The sequence below is a fragment of the Phyllostomus hastatus genome, unplaced genomic scaffold (assembly GCF_019186645.2).
Source record: "Phyllostomus hastatus isolate PE091 unplaced genomic scaffold, TTU_PhHast_1.1 phas_contig_159, whole genome shotgun sequence".
Classification (NCBI taxonomy): Eukaryota; Metazoa; Chordata; class Mammalia; order Chiroptera; family Phyllostomidae; genus Phyllostomus; species Phyllostomus hastatus.
In genome coordinates, this window is record NW_025333640.1 from 30639198 (window position 1) to 30652772 (window position 13575).

The following is a 13575-nucleotide window of genomic DNA, read 5'->3' on the forward strand; positions in this document are numbered from 1 at the left end:
GGGAGGGCCTTGAATTGAGTCAGAAGGACCCACACTAGCAAGTGGGGGAGATTCAGTGAAACAGCTTTGACATCATCACCCTGATGCTCTCTGTACTCCCAGGTTGGTGTGGCGAAGAAAAGATGGGCTAGGATGAGCTTTTAGCAGGCGTCTTCTCCCTAGAGACATCATTTGCGACCCCTTGATCTAATGGAGGAGACGGCTTGCAGCTGTTCATTGAACAGTCCCTCAAACATGTCACTTCAAATTGCGATAAGTGTTGAAACTGTGAGAAGGGGTGCCCTGCTGGAGTGTAATGGGGAATCTGATCTGGCCTGGGGGTGGGTGAATAGTAAGGAAAGGTTCCCTTGAAGAAGTGGCGTTTGCACTGAGTGTGTGTATGTGTGTGTGTATATATGTGTGTGTGTGTGTGTGTGTGTGTGTGTGTGCATGTCTGCTGGATGGGAACAGGTCCAATAAAGGACGAGCCTTCATTTGCACAAACCTTCATTTAAAGCACAAGCCCGAGGGCATGGCTTCTCTGACGTGTGGCACAGAGTTGCATTTGTGAAAGCAGAAGCTAGTGCTTCAAGGGTGTGTCTTGCAGGTGGTCAGCTTTGCCTTTCCGGGCCTGTGGACTGGGGGCATCCAACAACCTTTGCCCTTCCCATGGCCCAGTCACCAGTGGTTTGCATGACTTTAAGCAGATTTCATAACTTCCATTTCTCTGCACGTAAGTGAGGGCAGAGGAAGGAGTGGAGTCTCCCAGGCGATCTCTACTTTCCCTGCTGGTGCTGAAACAAATCCAATAGCAGCCTTTAAAAGAGCACCCCGATATGTCAGTTTTAGAGAGAGAGCTTTTCCTTCCGGTTTCACAGTTCCTTAGAGCAGCCCCACCTTCCACGTCGACTTTCAGAGCGGGCCCTAGGAGAACTGGGCTCGTTTGCCTATCACACCAGGTCCTCATTATTTCGTTGAGCCCACGTTGTGGTTCATTATTCAACACCTGCTCCAGGTGCTGAGTATTCAGTGGAAAGTGGGCTATGTCATCACCCCAGCCCACTGTCGACGTAGAGGACAAACGTCACCTGCTAATGGCCACATGTAGTGACAAAGGCAGGGCAGAGCGATGGAGAGGGTGTTATAGGAGGATAGAGGAAGGCCGCCTGATGGATGTGTGAGAGCGACATCGCAGTGGGTGACACTGGGGGATGGAAAAACGGGTGCGTGAAGCCTGGTGGATGCTTAATGAATGGACATGGCTGGACAAACGAGTGCATTGTACTCCAATATGGCTGTTCCATTGTTCCAGTGTGTCCCACTGCTGTTACTCCAACTTCAAATGGTCAGATGGCTGATTCTAAGACCTCCCTCTACTGTTCTCTCTCGCCGTGAAAGGACAAAAATGTAATAATGGCTGCAAATGTTATGATTACAAAGAGCAGCTGGGCTTTGTGCATATTCACCTGGGCCGTGTTTACTTCTGCTGTGTATTTTTTCCTAACTTTTCATTAGGTGATGGTTTCCACCAGGAACCTTTCTGCCCAGAGACTAGAAAGACAGCTCTTGGCCATTTTGATCTCATTGTGTTGCATGTTAGAAAGGAATGAGTGCGTTGTACAGAGCACAGAGACAGGTAGGAGAGGACAGCCTGGGGTGGAGACGTTCAGTCTCCTTCCCGAGGATGGAGGTGAGGGGGGGAGCGCCAGGGGGTGCACACGAGTCTCTGAAATGGAATGGCCCCATTGTTCCCAAGCTGTGGAGATAGCCCGCTTGAAAGATGGGAGCTCTTCCCTTTCCCTTTAATTTGCTCTGAACACTTGCTATAGTAAAAAATGCGACTGGAAGCCTTAAGTGCAAATCATCAACTTCAGAAGAAAAATGTTACTTTTACGCTGTCCATTAAACCATTTGCCGCCTCCATATGCTCCAGCACTTACTGGAGAAAGAAGAATTTGCCCAATGAAAATTGAGAGCACATTTCTGAGAAATTGTTTTCCATAAATCTTGCAAATTACTGCACTCAAATATCCCAGGCTGTAGCCAGACCGACCTCTGGGGAGCGATGATCAGGGAAATAACCATAAAGAGCAATCAGATCCCGTGCAGATCTGACTGGTGACACCAGGGTATGACCTTTCTGCGCAGGAAGCGTTCGTGAGTTGCCAGGAGCTCTGTAATTAATGGGGCACCAGAGAATGGGCTCTTCTCTGCAAGCTGCTCATTAGTCTTCCCGGAGACACGGAGACACGTATCCCCAGCCACATCCAGGTGTCACATCCTGACGACCGACTGCTGGCTGAGTGGAGTTGGAGGAGCAGGTGAGGGGCGTGGCTGGCTGAACCCCAACACCACGTGGCCACAGTCCTGTCTTTTCTCTCAGGTCGTCCCTCGAGAGGAGAACGACAATGATGGAGGAATACAGTTTTTGCATTCCTTTTTTGGGGAAGATGCATGGTTTCATTAACAATCGCATTAGTATCAAATGTATGTAATGGTTTTGGACTCAGATTGCCTTGCCTCCTTTTTACTTGGGTATTTGGGGGCAGGTAGGTGACATGGAGAACACTTCCCATGCAGGCGTCCGGGGTCCGGGCACCCGAGCACCTGTGACCCACTGTGGAATGTGAGCCGGCGTTGGGTTTGACATGAAGGTGGGTTTATTGTAAAGCAGTGAGACAGAGAGTGGGCTATACCCCAGACAGAGCAGCCCCCCTTTAGTGGGATGTGCTTCCTTCATTGAGGTTTGGTTATTAGTAGGAGGGGAGATAGGGCATTCAATGAGGAGGAGGAACATTTAGGATCTTTCTGGGGAAAGGGGTGGAGACTTCTCGGACTAGCCCCATTGGTCATTTCGCGTGCTCAGGTGGCTTTCTGTCTCCGATGACCGCGGCAGTGTGAGATGTGTCATTTAGCATGCTAATGTAGTATAATGAGCGCGTAATGGGGCCAGCGGTTACCACACGGTATTAGTCACCACGTTGGATGGAGCTGGTCTTTGCTGGTTTTAAGCCATAAATCCAGCGAGGGGTGGTCTTATTATCTTCTTGACAGTTCCTGTAGCCTTTATTGATTGTGGCTGTGTGGCCACACACCCTATCTCCCTACCACCCACAGTCAGCGGAGGTATCCACCTGCTTGCAGGCGGGGCCCTGCCCAAAAAGGCCTGCGGAAGGGTTGCGCAGGGCCGGACACCCAGCCCGCCGCCCGCCTCTCCAGTATCTGTCCTTGTGCATGTTACCACCCAGCCATCGAGGGTCCAGAGTCTGAGTTCTCAGGTACCCACCCTACTGACTTTACAAACCAGTGGTGTCCTGAGCCTTTATATCCTGGAGACCAGCTTTATCACCCACCAGCTCGCCGTCACTGAAGCCCGGGGAGAACATGGAGGTTGAAGCAAACCTGTTGAAACCAGAAACCAAGTTAGACCCCAGGGTATCGTCTGTGATGGCTGTGTGCCCACCAGGCCGTGTTTGACTTCTCCCACTCAGTGTCAAGGCCTGGGAGCCAGCAGATGGGATTATTAGTTCACCCTCTCAGCACTGCAGTTAACTTGGGTTAAAAACTGACAGGGCTCAAGTGCTAGCTGGCAAACGACGCAGCTGCAGGGCTATGCGCAGCCATACTTGGCAGGGAAAAGCTGTTGGCCCACCTCCCGGGGAGACCTGGAAGGTCCGGTTCACCTGGGCAAAGGTTGCGTGGTAACTGATGTTGAACGTCAGTGGCTGCAATCCTGCTGAATCGGTCTTCTCAGGCCGACGCCGTGTTCTTGGCAGCGGTGCGCTGGAAACACCGTGGGCCTCGGAGGCAGGGGCTCAGCCCCAGACCCTTCCAGCCGAGGGAACATCAGCGTTTTACTCAGTTCCTGAGCTTTGACTGCCTCTTCTGTAAAGTGCCTTCTTCCCATAGTTGTTAGAATGAAATAAAACACGGGCAGCATCGAGCCCGGAGCCTGGAACAGCATCGAAGTTTCTCAGTAAATGGTAATCTTCCCCTCGTCCCTCTTAAAAGTCTTTAAGGATTTCTGTATTCGTTTCTTAGGGCTGCCATCACAAAGCCCCAAACATGGGGTGGCTTAAAACAACAAAGATTTATTACCACAGTTCTAGAAGCCAGAAGTCCAGATGCAAGGTGTCGGCAGGACCACGCTCCTTCTGAGGTCCGCAGGGGGCCACTCCTTCCCGGTCTCTGCCTGCTGCTGCTGACCTCAGGTGTTTGTTCTGTGGCTCAAAGCAGCATGACCTCACCTTGTCGCCGTCCTCCTCCTGCGCCTGTGCCTTCCTCCCGTGATGTCCTCTCTGTGGGTCTGTGTCCACGGTCCCCTCTTCTTGTAAGGAGACCAGTCACATTGGATCAGGGCCCGTCCTGATGGTCTCATCTCAGCTTCCTGGCATCTAGAAAGACCACATTTCCAAATAAGGTCACATTCACAGGTTCCAGAGCTTTGGGTGTCAACATACCTTTTGGAGGATGCAATTCACTCCATGCCAACTTTCCATCCCCTGCAGGAAAAGAATAGGAAGCAATTGTCTCATAACTTCAGAGTTTCTAGAAGACTTTTACTATCTCTGCCCAGGGAGACAGGACTTTCTATTTGTTGCGAAGAAGGAAACTCCCATTAAAACCAGTGTCATAGGAGGTGAGAGTGACAACTTAGATTTGGTGCAAAATTCTCTTGTTTTGGTAAAAGTCACAAGAGGATACCATTTTTTTTTCACTGAAGAGTTTACCATAGACACTTCTCCATGTTGCAACATAGTTTTCATTATTTTCACCATTGGCCTATGACCTGGTCGATGTGCACAATTTATTTCCTGGTTGCTGGAGATGCACAAGTCACTAATCAAGAAAGTCTTGATCGAATCAAGAGTTTAACTGCTGTCGCGTAGCTGCTGTCACGTAGCTGCACGACACCGCCGGACCCGCCTTCCCAGCTGGGGCCGTGCTCTTGGTGACTGAGCATTAGAGACGAGTAAGTTGCAGAGTCAGACACACCAGGAGCCCATCTCAGTCCCAGGTCTTCCCAGCTGTGTGACCTTGGCATATCAAAAAAAAAGGTAGAACAGTGTTTAAAATAAGCATACACTTATGTTCACATGAAAAACCGTATCTGTATCTGGCAAAAGAGGATCTGGAAGGACCCATAGGAAAACTATGGTTTTTCTGAAGCAAGAAAAGCCCTGTAAAGTGGGAATGGACACAGGTTAGGGGCCGAGGAGGACACTCACGTTTTACTACATGTGTATTTTCAGTAAGTTTTTTAAAAATTATATTTTATTGATTATGCTATTAGAGTTGTCTCAATTTTCCCCCCTTTCCTCCCTTCCACCCAGCACCCCACACTCCCTCAGGCAGCAGCCCCACCGTTGTTCGTGTCCATGGGTCGTGCGTGTAAGTTCTATAGCTTCACTGGACTTTACATCCCCTTGGCTATTCTGTAACTACCTACTTGTACTTCTTAACCCCCTGCCACCTGGCAGCCATCAAAACGCTCTCCATATGCGTGAGTCTGTCTCTGTTCTTCTTGTTTGCTTAGTTTGTTTTTTAGATTCAGTTGTTGATAGGTATGTATTTATTGCCATTTTATTGTTCATAGTTTTGATCTTCTTTTTCTTTAAAAAGTCCCTTTAACATTTCATATAATAGCGCCCTGGCTGGCATAGCTCAGTGGATTGAGCCTGGGCTGCGAACCAAAGTGTTGCAGGTTCGATTCCCAGTCAGGGTACATGCCTGGGTTGCAGGCCATGACCCCCAGCAACCGCACATTGATGTTTCTCTCTCTCTCTATCTCCCTCCCTTCCCTCTCTAAAAATAAATAAATAAAATCTTTAAAAATTTTCATATAATAATGGTTTGGTGATGATGAACTCCTTTAGTTTGTTTTCTTGTCTGGGAAGCTGTTTATTTGCCCTTCGATTCTAAATGAGAGCTTTGCTGGGTAGAGCAACCTTGGCTGCAGGTCCCTGCTTTTCATGACCTTGAATATTTCTAAAAAAGCACCCATTTTTAAAGCAGGTAATCATGTGGAAACCGAGGGAATAGGACATTTTGAAAATATTTACACCAATTCCTCCCTATCACTAATTGGAAAAGATAATTATGGAGAAAAGACAATTCAAGAAGAGAAGCAGTCAGGAGAAATCTTTCTTCTTCTTCTTGTCTTTGATTACATTTTTCCTTGTAACCCACCAAGAGTTCATTCAGATGTCTAAGTCTCTTTAACTGTCTTCCTTTTTAGAGAAATAAAAAAGAAAAAAGTTTTTTAAAGCAAATACATCATTTTATGAGAACTGTTGAAGAAATATTTGGAATTTTTGCTGATGTTGTTTTTAATAGGCTTCATTTTTCAGCTGAAACTTGATTTTGCATTGTAAGCAAATGTTATTCTTACTTTTTATATAAAAAATATTCTTAGTGAAAAAAGTTCTGGAGAATATATATTCAATAAACCTTTCAAAATGATTGCAGGTCTCCTGGATATAACAGTAATGATTTTCCCATTATTTTTCTACAATGCTTTCAACAAATCCTTTCTCAAAGGACCTACAGCTCAGCATCATATATCATGTGTTAGCTTTATTGTCTGCCTTTGAAAAGTAGTGTGCACTGGTTTTAAAAATGAGGATTCTTCCATTTTACTCTCCCCACCATTCTTTTCTTTCTTCCTTTTTTTTTTTTAACTGTGAGAGAAAGTTTATTTAGAAAGTCACGGCAGCAGAAGTGAGCTGTAGAGGAAACGGGCCTTGGAAACGAGTTATAGATGCAAAGGAAGGGTCCTCGGAGCTCAGGAGAGAGAAAGAGGCCAGGAGAGAGAGAGGCACCTGGGGGGAGGGGGTGGGGGGAGGTGAGGTGGGGGGGCTCCATAGGGACAGCCGCCCCCACCGTTCTAACAAATACTTAATAAAATTCTAAGAAGTGAGTGATGTACCTAAGACATAAAATTACTTTTTAAAAAATGGAATTTTCTTATCTCACTTGACCTTAGCCAAAAGGCTGAGAAGCAATAATGTCCTTATTTCACATTCTTCAATATCATTCTAATGTTATCATTCATTTTATTTCTAACTGGCTTATAGAAAAGGTCTTTATAAGAGATCATTCCTTTCAATATATGCTTATTGAACAGTTTTTACAAATAATCGGGCCTGGCAATTTCATTTTTGATTCCTAAATTAAGCATTGATACAAATTAGTAAAATATGCTTAGTACATACAAGAAGTTTCATAACCAGTTATTGACAGGTTGCAACAGTTCAGTTAATGTTATTTAAACACCTGCCCCCCTTCAAAAAAAAACACAAAACAAACCCCAAACCCTAAAACCCTGGTGTGATTCCAAAGAGTAAAAAAAAGAACTAAGTTCAGATTGAGAGTCACTGAGTTTATTTCGAAACAATTCGTACGTCACCGGTAAGAATACAAAGATAGTTTCAATGACCTTATGCACATATGTGGTTATACATTGATTTGGGGAGTGCTGCTTGGGACTACCAGTTCTCACTGTTTTTTAACACTCTCGTCAACTTTGTTTCAGAAGGCTTGATTAGCCATGTAACTGTACACATGGCATACACCGATGACACCCATGTCCATACACCCGGCCATGGCCGCTGGTACGGCATTGACATTGGGCCTGCTGTGAGGCAGGCGGCAGGAGCACGGCTGCTGTCCGCGCTCCCAGGTTAAAAAGGTGAGACCCTGTGGGGTCATGTGGGTTCACCAGATTGAGCACTGACCTCAAAATGTTCGTAGGCATTTTGAGTCCTGTACCAGCCAGGACAGAACCTGGCCCAGGGGGGCTGCTTCATGAATGCGTGTCGCATAGAAAGTGACCTTCACCTGAATGCAGATGAGAGCATTTTGGAGCGAAGGACGTCGGGAAACGAAACTCAGTGGCGATGCCCCGTGCTCCAATATCAACTCCAGTACTTACTTTGTAAGAGAGAAACAAAATAAAAACATATTCTCCTGTGTAACTAACATGTAACTAATATGATTAGTTTTCATTTTCAAATCTTAAATAATGTGGGATAAAAGTATCCTTTCTTTTTTTTTTACCAGAAATTTGAAATGTATTGAAAATCTAGAAATATGACTTCCAGGAAAATAGTGAAATTTCAACATTGGAAAGGCCAATAATGCAAATTGGTTCACATATTAATAAATTAAAGGAGAATAATCAAACAATGATGTCTCATCAGATGCTGAAAAGATGCTTGATAGACTTCAATATGCATTCCTATTTTAAAAGAAACTTAAAAGAAGAAAAGAAACTGCAAATACAAAAACAAAAAAAACAAAAAATGAAAAAAGGAAAGAAAAGAAAAAAACAAAAACAAAGAAATTTTTAATAAGCTTTGATAAAGGCAGAGACCACTGCAAATATAATAATGATGCCTTAGGAGATTCTAGTTAAAGATGGGAACAGTAAAGCAATTCCATGATCATGTTGTTTTGGATTAAAAAAAAAGACTATTTATTTATTTTTAGAGAGACGGGAAGGGAGGGAGAAAGAGAGGGAGAGAAACATCAGTTGGTTGCCTCTCACACGCCCCCAACTGGGGACCTAGCCTGCAACTCAGGCATGTGCCCTGACTGGGAATTGAACTGGCCACCCTTTGGTTCGCAGACTGGTGCTCATTCTACTGAGCCACACCAGCCAGGGCTGGATTTTTGTTTTATATCACACTCAGAACCATATTCCAAGCAGATTAAAGTCCAAATATAAAAACAATTTTTAAGAGCTCTAGAAGAAATGATAAGAATTTAAAAAATTATTTTAGAAATAATCTTCCCTGTCTTCCTCCCTCCCTCCCTCCTCCCTTTCCTTTCTCTCTTTTCAATATTTTGGTCCTGGGCAGGCTAGGAAAGGAGGGCAGAGAAACTGAAGCAATGCAATGAGAGCCACAGGCACAAGGCCAGGGGCTGGTCCCCAGGTACTGCATACCCTTGATCTTCTAAGAACTTTTGGTGCACTGAAATAACCTCCGCCAGTCTCCAGGCAGCCAGCCAGGAGGTAAAGGGACAAGGGAAAGTGCCTGGCTCAGCAAGAGCCAGCCCTTCACCCCTTCCTCGCAACACCCCCACCCCCGCCCCGGGGTGGGTGGCAAGGGGTCCGGGTCCAGCTGACCCTATGCTGAGCTGCAGAGGGGAGGTGGCGCAATGCACCAGGGGACTAAACAAAATGATCTCCGGAACCAGGGGCATTGGAGAAACCCCACACTTATATAATTCCCCAGAACCAGAACGGTTCCCTTCGGGGACTATTGCAAAAGAGATATTTTGAATTGCTTCTCCAGAAGATGTTTTGGCTAATCAGCGTTAGAGAGTTCAGAAAGAGGAGGAGGAGGATCTGTTTCTTCCAATTGGACAGAACACTTTGTCACTGTTAGCAAGCCAGATTATGGGGTACTTGGGTGCCCAACAGTGAAATCCTTACTTTTCTTCAGGCAAGTAGTTTGCTGTTTCCAGCGTCGGGTTACATGGTACTCCTTATGTTTCTGCGCAGGTTACAGGCTCCCAATAACAGGGAGACAGGCCGCCATCCTGTGTTCCTCGGGGTGTTTGTTCTATGGCACCGCAAGCTTTCTTACACCTCTGTCTCAGTGTGGCACTTCCCCTGACACCTTATTTTCTTTTAAAACAATATATATTTAAAAGATTTTATTTATTTATTTTAGAGAGAAGGGAAGGGAGGGAATAAGAGATACTGATCAGTTGCCTCTCGCACGCCCCCAACCGGGGTCTTGGCTCACAACCCAGGCCTGTGGCCTGACTGGGAATTGAACCTGCCACCTTCCATTTGGCAGGCCAGTGCTTAACCCACTGAGCCACGCCAGCCAAGGCATGTCTCCTATACATACATATCGGATTGAGGAGTGAGTGTATGACTTTTAGCAGAATCTATTTGTAATCCCAGAGCTGTGTCGAAATACTGTCAGAGCAATATTGAGGGATAAATCTTGCTCCCCACATTGTCCAGCCTTTGGTCTGGGTCAGTCTGTTGCTGTTGCGTCACGACACATCGATGGCTGTCGATGGCAGTCACAGGTCAGTCCGCAGGTTTGGGCTGGCGCAGCATGCTCAGCGCTGGCTGCGTGTGGCTTTGATTACATTGGCTCTTCGGGGGGGAGGTGTGCCAGAGTCTGACGGGTGTTTATTTAAAACTCTTACCTCACCGGTGGCTGCATTTTTAAACATTGGTTTGGTTCACATTGTATCACCTAGACCTCTAGGGCTCTGAAATGCTGGTTTTCTTTTCTTTCATTTTCATTGTCAGGTGTTCTTGCTTAAACCCCAAAAACCTCCCCAAACCCCTTGGTGTTTGTAATTTTACACACATTTCTAAAGCACTGGGATCCCCCGTTTGCTCCAGCTGGTCCCAGTGTTGAGAGCTGGCGGCTCCTCCTCAAGGAATCTCGTCTCGGTCACGCCACAGAGCAAAGTCCACCCGTGGGACACGGCGAAGGTCTCACTGGCTTTCTTTCCTGAGTCCGGCAGCTTCCCATCCAGCAACTGGAATGGCTCCTGTGAGCTGCACTAAAGGGAAGGTTTTTAAAGGCAGGCAGGGCGGGGGCACTGAAAGGTTAGGAGTGCAGGATCTCAGGCCAGCACGCCTCCCCTTAGGGGAGGTCGGGGAGTCTCTGCAGGTCTCGGGGACTGACCGGGAAGTTATAGACTGAATTTGGTTGCAAATTCTGCTGGGGGAGTCTGAGACTGCAACGAGGCGGTGACTAAGTTTTGGCTTGACATCCAGGAGCGTAGTGACATTATTTATAATAGCTCCCAAAGTAGAAATACTTCAAATGTCCATCAACGGATGACTGGATAAGCAAAATGCAGTATGTCCATGTAGCGGGATATTATTTGGCAACCAAAAGGAATGAGGTGCTACAACATGGGAGAACCTTGCAAACATTATTTTAAGTGAACAAAAGGCAGACACAAAGAGTCACTTCCGTGTGATCCCATTTCTACGAAGTGCCCAGAACAGGCAACTCCAGAGAGACCGAGAGGGTATGAGAAGTTGCTTCGGAGCAGAGGGTTGGGAGAGAAGAGAGATTGACAGCGAATGGGCGTGAAGCGTCTTTCATGAAAATGACCTAAAATTAAATCGTGATGTCTGTACAACCAGGTAAATAGATTCAAAACCAATTCTATACTTTAAATGGGAAGATTGTATAGTATGTAAATTATATTTCCACCAAATGATATTTGGAAAGAAAGGAAGAGCACGTTCAGAAGGAACCAGTGAAACTATGACATTGGGGACAGGCACCCAGATCTGTGTGGCAACCAGGAAGCCACGCCTCACCCCATTTCCTCCCTGGGGGCGTCCCCTGCCTCCTGTGCTCCGACCCAGCTTCCCCGTGTGTCCTGTGCATCTTGCATCAGAACCACACTCGGCACTGCCACTGATGCCGACTGTCTACATGATATTTGGTCTCAAACCCCCCTTTCCAGCCTTGCGTCCTGCATGAAGCTCATAGAATTGGGGGTCCCCCTTTATAGAAAATAAAATTGCAAATAGAAAATAAGGTAGGGAAGACATATTTGTTAAAATGAGAACGGGAAGGAATTATGTAAACGAGGCATCCGGAGACTTCATGGTCCTTATTTTCAAGGGGACTTGGCTTCTGCTGATCATAAAAGCTGTGGGTTTCATCCCGAGGCTCCTGTGTGTGCCTCGAGCCTGTGATGACTGTCGCTGCTCTGCGGAAGGCGTCCCTGCCCGTCGTCATGCAGTGGGGGCTGTGGGATCAGCTGCCTCTCCTGGGCTCAGTAGTGGTTAGTATGGGATAGATTTAAGTCAGTACGATAAGCAGCTTCCTCCTTACGTTTCGGAGACAAGGAATGGAGCCTTCTGTCTATGTAGACCCATTTTATCTCTGTGGCTCAGTCCTTCTACAAGACCAGTAAATGTAGCCAGGCTGTTCTTTGGGTGTGAGGTTCAAGCTTTGGTACGCGTGCCTTTGGGTGTTTTTCTTGCAAGGCTGGTGCGTTTCAATTGGTTCACGGTCAGACTTTTGATTCTAGGGCAGAGACAACCAGCCCAGATGTAAAAACCATGGAGACTTGTCTTTCAGTTTTCCAGTTACTGTCTTTCCTAGATGAGAAGCGGCAGGTGGGTGTGGGGAGATGAACAGGCTCCTTCTGGAGGGAGCCCCCATGTCCCCGGGGTTGGGGGTGGGGGGCTGCAGGCTTCCGCCTGCCTCTCCGGAGCCCTGTGGCGATGGTCAGTACCGGTCGAGTCCTTGGGGGTCAGCTGTTTCTAACTCTTCATTTTCCGTTGCACAGAATTCCCAGGAAAATGACAAAGTCAAAAATGCAGAAGGGAAATTCCTGAGCGGGGGCAGTTTCTGGGAAAAATGCATTCCTTTTTCCTTACCAAGTCTGAATCGGGGGCTCTGACTCACGTTTCATCGGAATAGCAGAACTTGATGGCTTCCCCAAGAAGGTCGTTCATGAGCTACATTTATTTTTAGGTTCTGTGTAAGCCACAGACATAAATAGCGAGAAATTATTATTTTGACATTAAGAAAAGGTCACTGTGTGGTTTCAGTGTTTAACCCTCAGACCATGGCACGCAGAGAAGGGGCGTGGGTCGGGGTGACGTTCTGCTTCAGGACTCCGGTTTCCCGAGTTAACCTCTCGTCTCAGGTGCCCTGGGCTGTAGATGAACAAGGCCCTCTTGAGGGGAAACTACTGTTGTATCTAATTAGAGAAGCCATGCATATACATTGGAGGAACATTTTTTTAAAGATTTTATTTATTTATTTTTTACAGAGGGAAGGGAGGGAGAAAGAGAGAGAAACATCAATGTGCAGTTGCTGGGGGCCATGACCTGCAACCCAGGCATGTGCCCGGATTGGGAATTGAACCTGTGATGCTTTGGTTCGAAGCCCGCGCTCAATCCACTGAGCTATGCCAGGCAGGTGGAGGAACATTTTTAACTACAGAAAAGAATTAAAAAAAAACCCCCAAAGAAATGTTCTGTAATTCTACTACTCAGAAATCACCTCTCTACACTCTTAGGTTAATATTTAAGTATATTTACCTTCAATGTTTGATATAGATCATAATTTTTATCTAAAACCATACAATTTGAAAATTTAGAGACTGTGTTACATAGTCCTTTGCATTCAAGAGTTTCACATTCAGCCCTGGCTGGCGCAGCTCAGTGGACTGACCTCCGGCTGTGAACCAAAGTGCCACAGGTTCGATTCCCAGTCATGGCACATGCCTGAGCTGCAGGCCATGACTTCCAGCAACCGCACATTGATGTTTCTCTCTCTCTCTCTTTCTCCCTCCCTTCCCTCTCTAAAAATAAATAAATAAAATCTTAAAAAAATACATAAAATCTTTAAAAAAAAGTTTCACATTCAGAGTCGTGTATGTTTTGAGCAGTCGGGTAGGTCCGTGACATGCGGAAACACAGGTTTACTGATGAGCTGGTTGGTAGCAAGGAGTCCACTGGTGGGTGAGTCACACCTGGCTTCCAAGTGTCCACACCTCAATTTGGTTTTGCTGTTCCCCACAGCGGAAGAGCAACTAACCAGCAATTTGTGGTCAGTGTTGCTTAATCCCTCCCAGTAC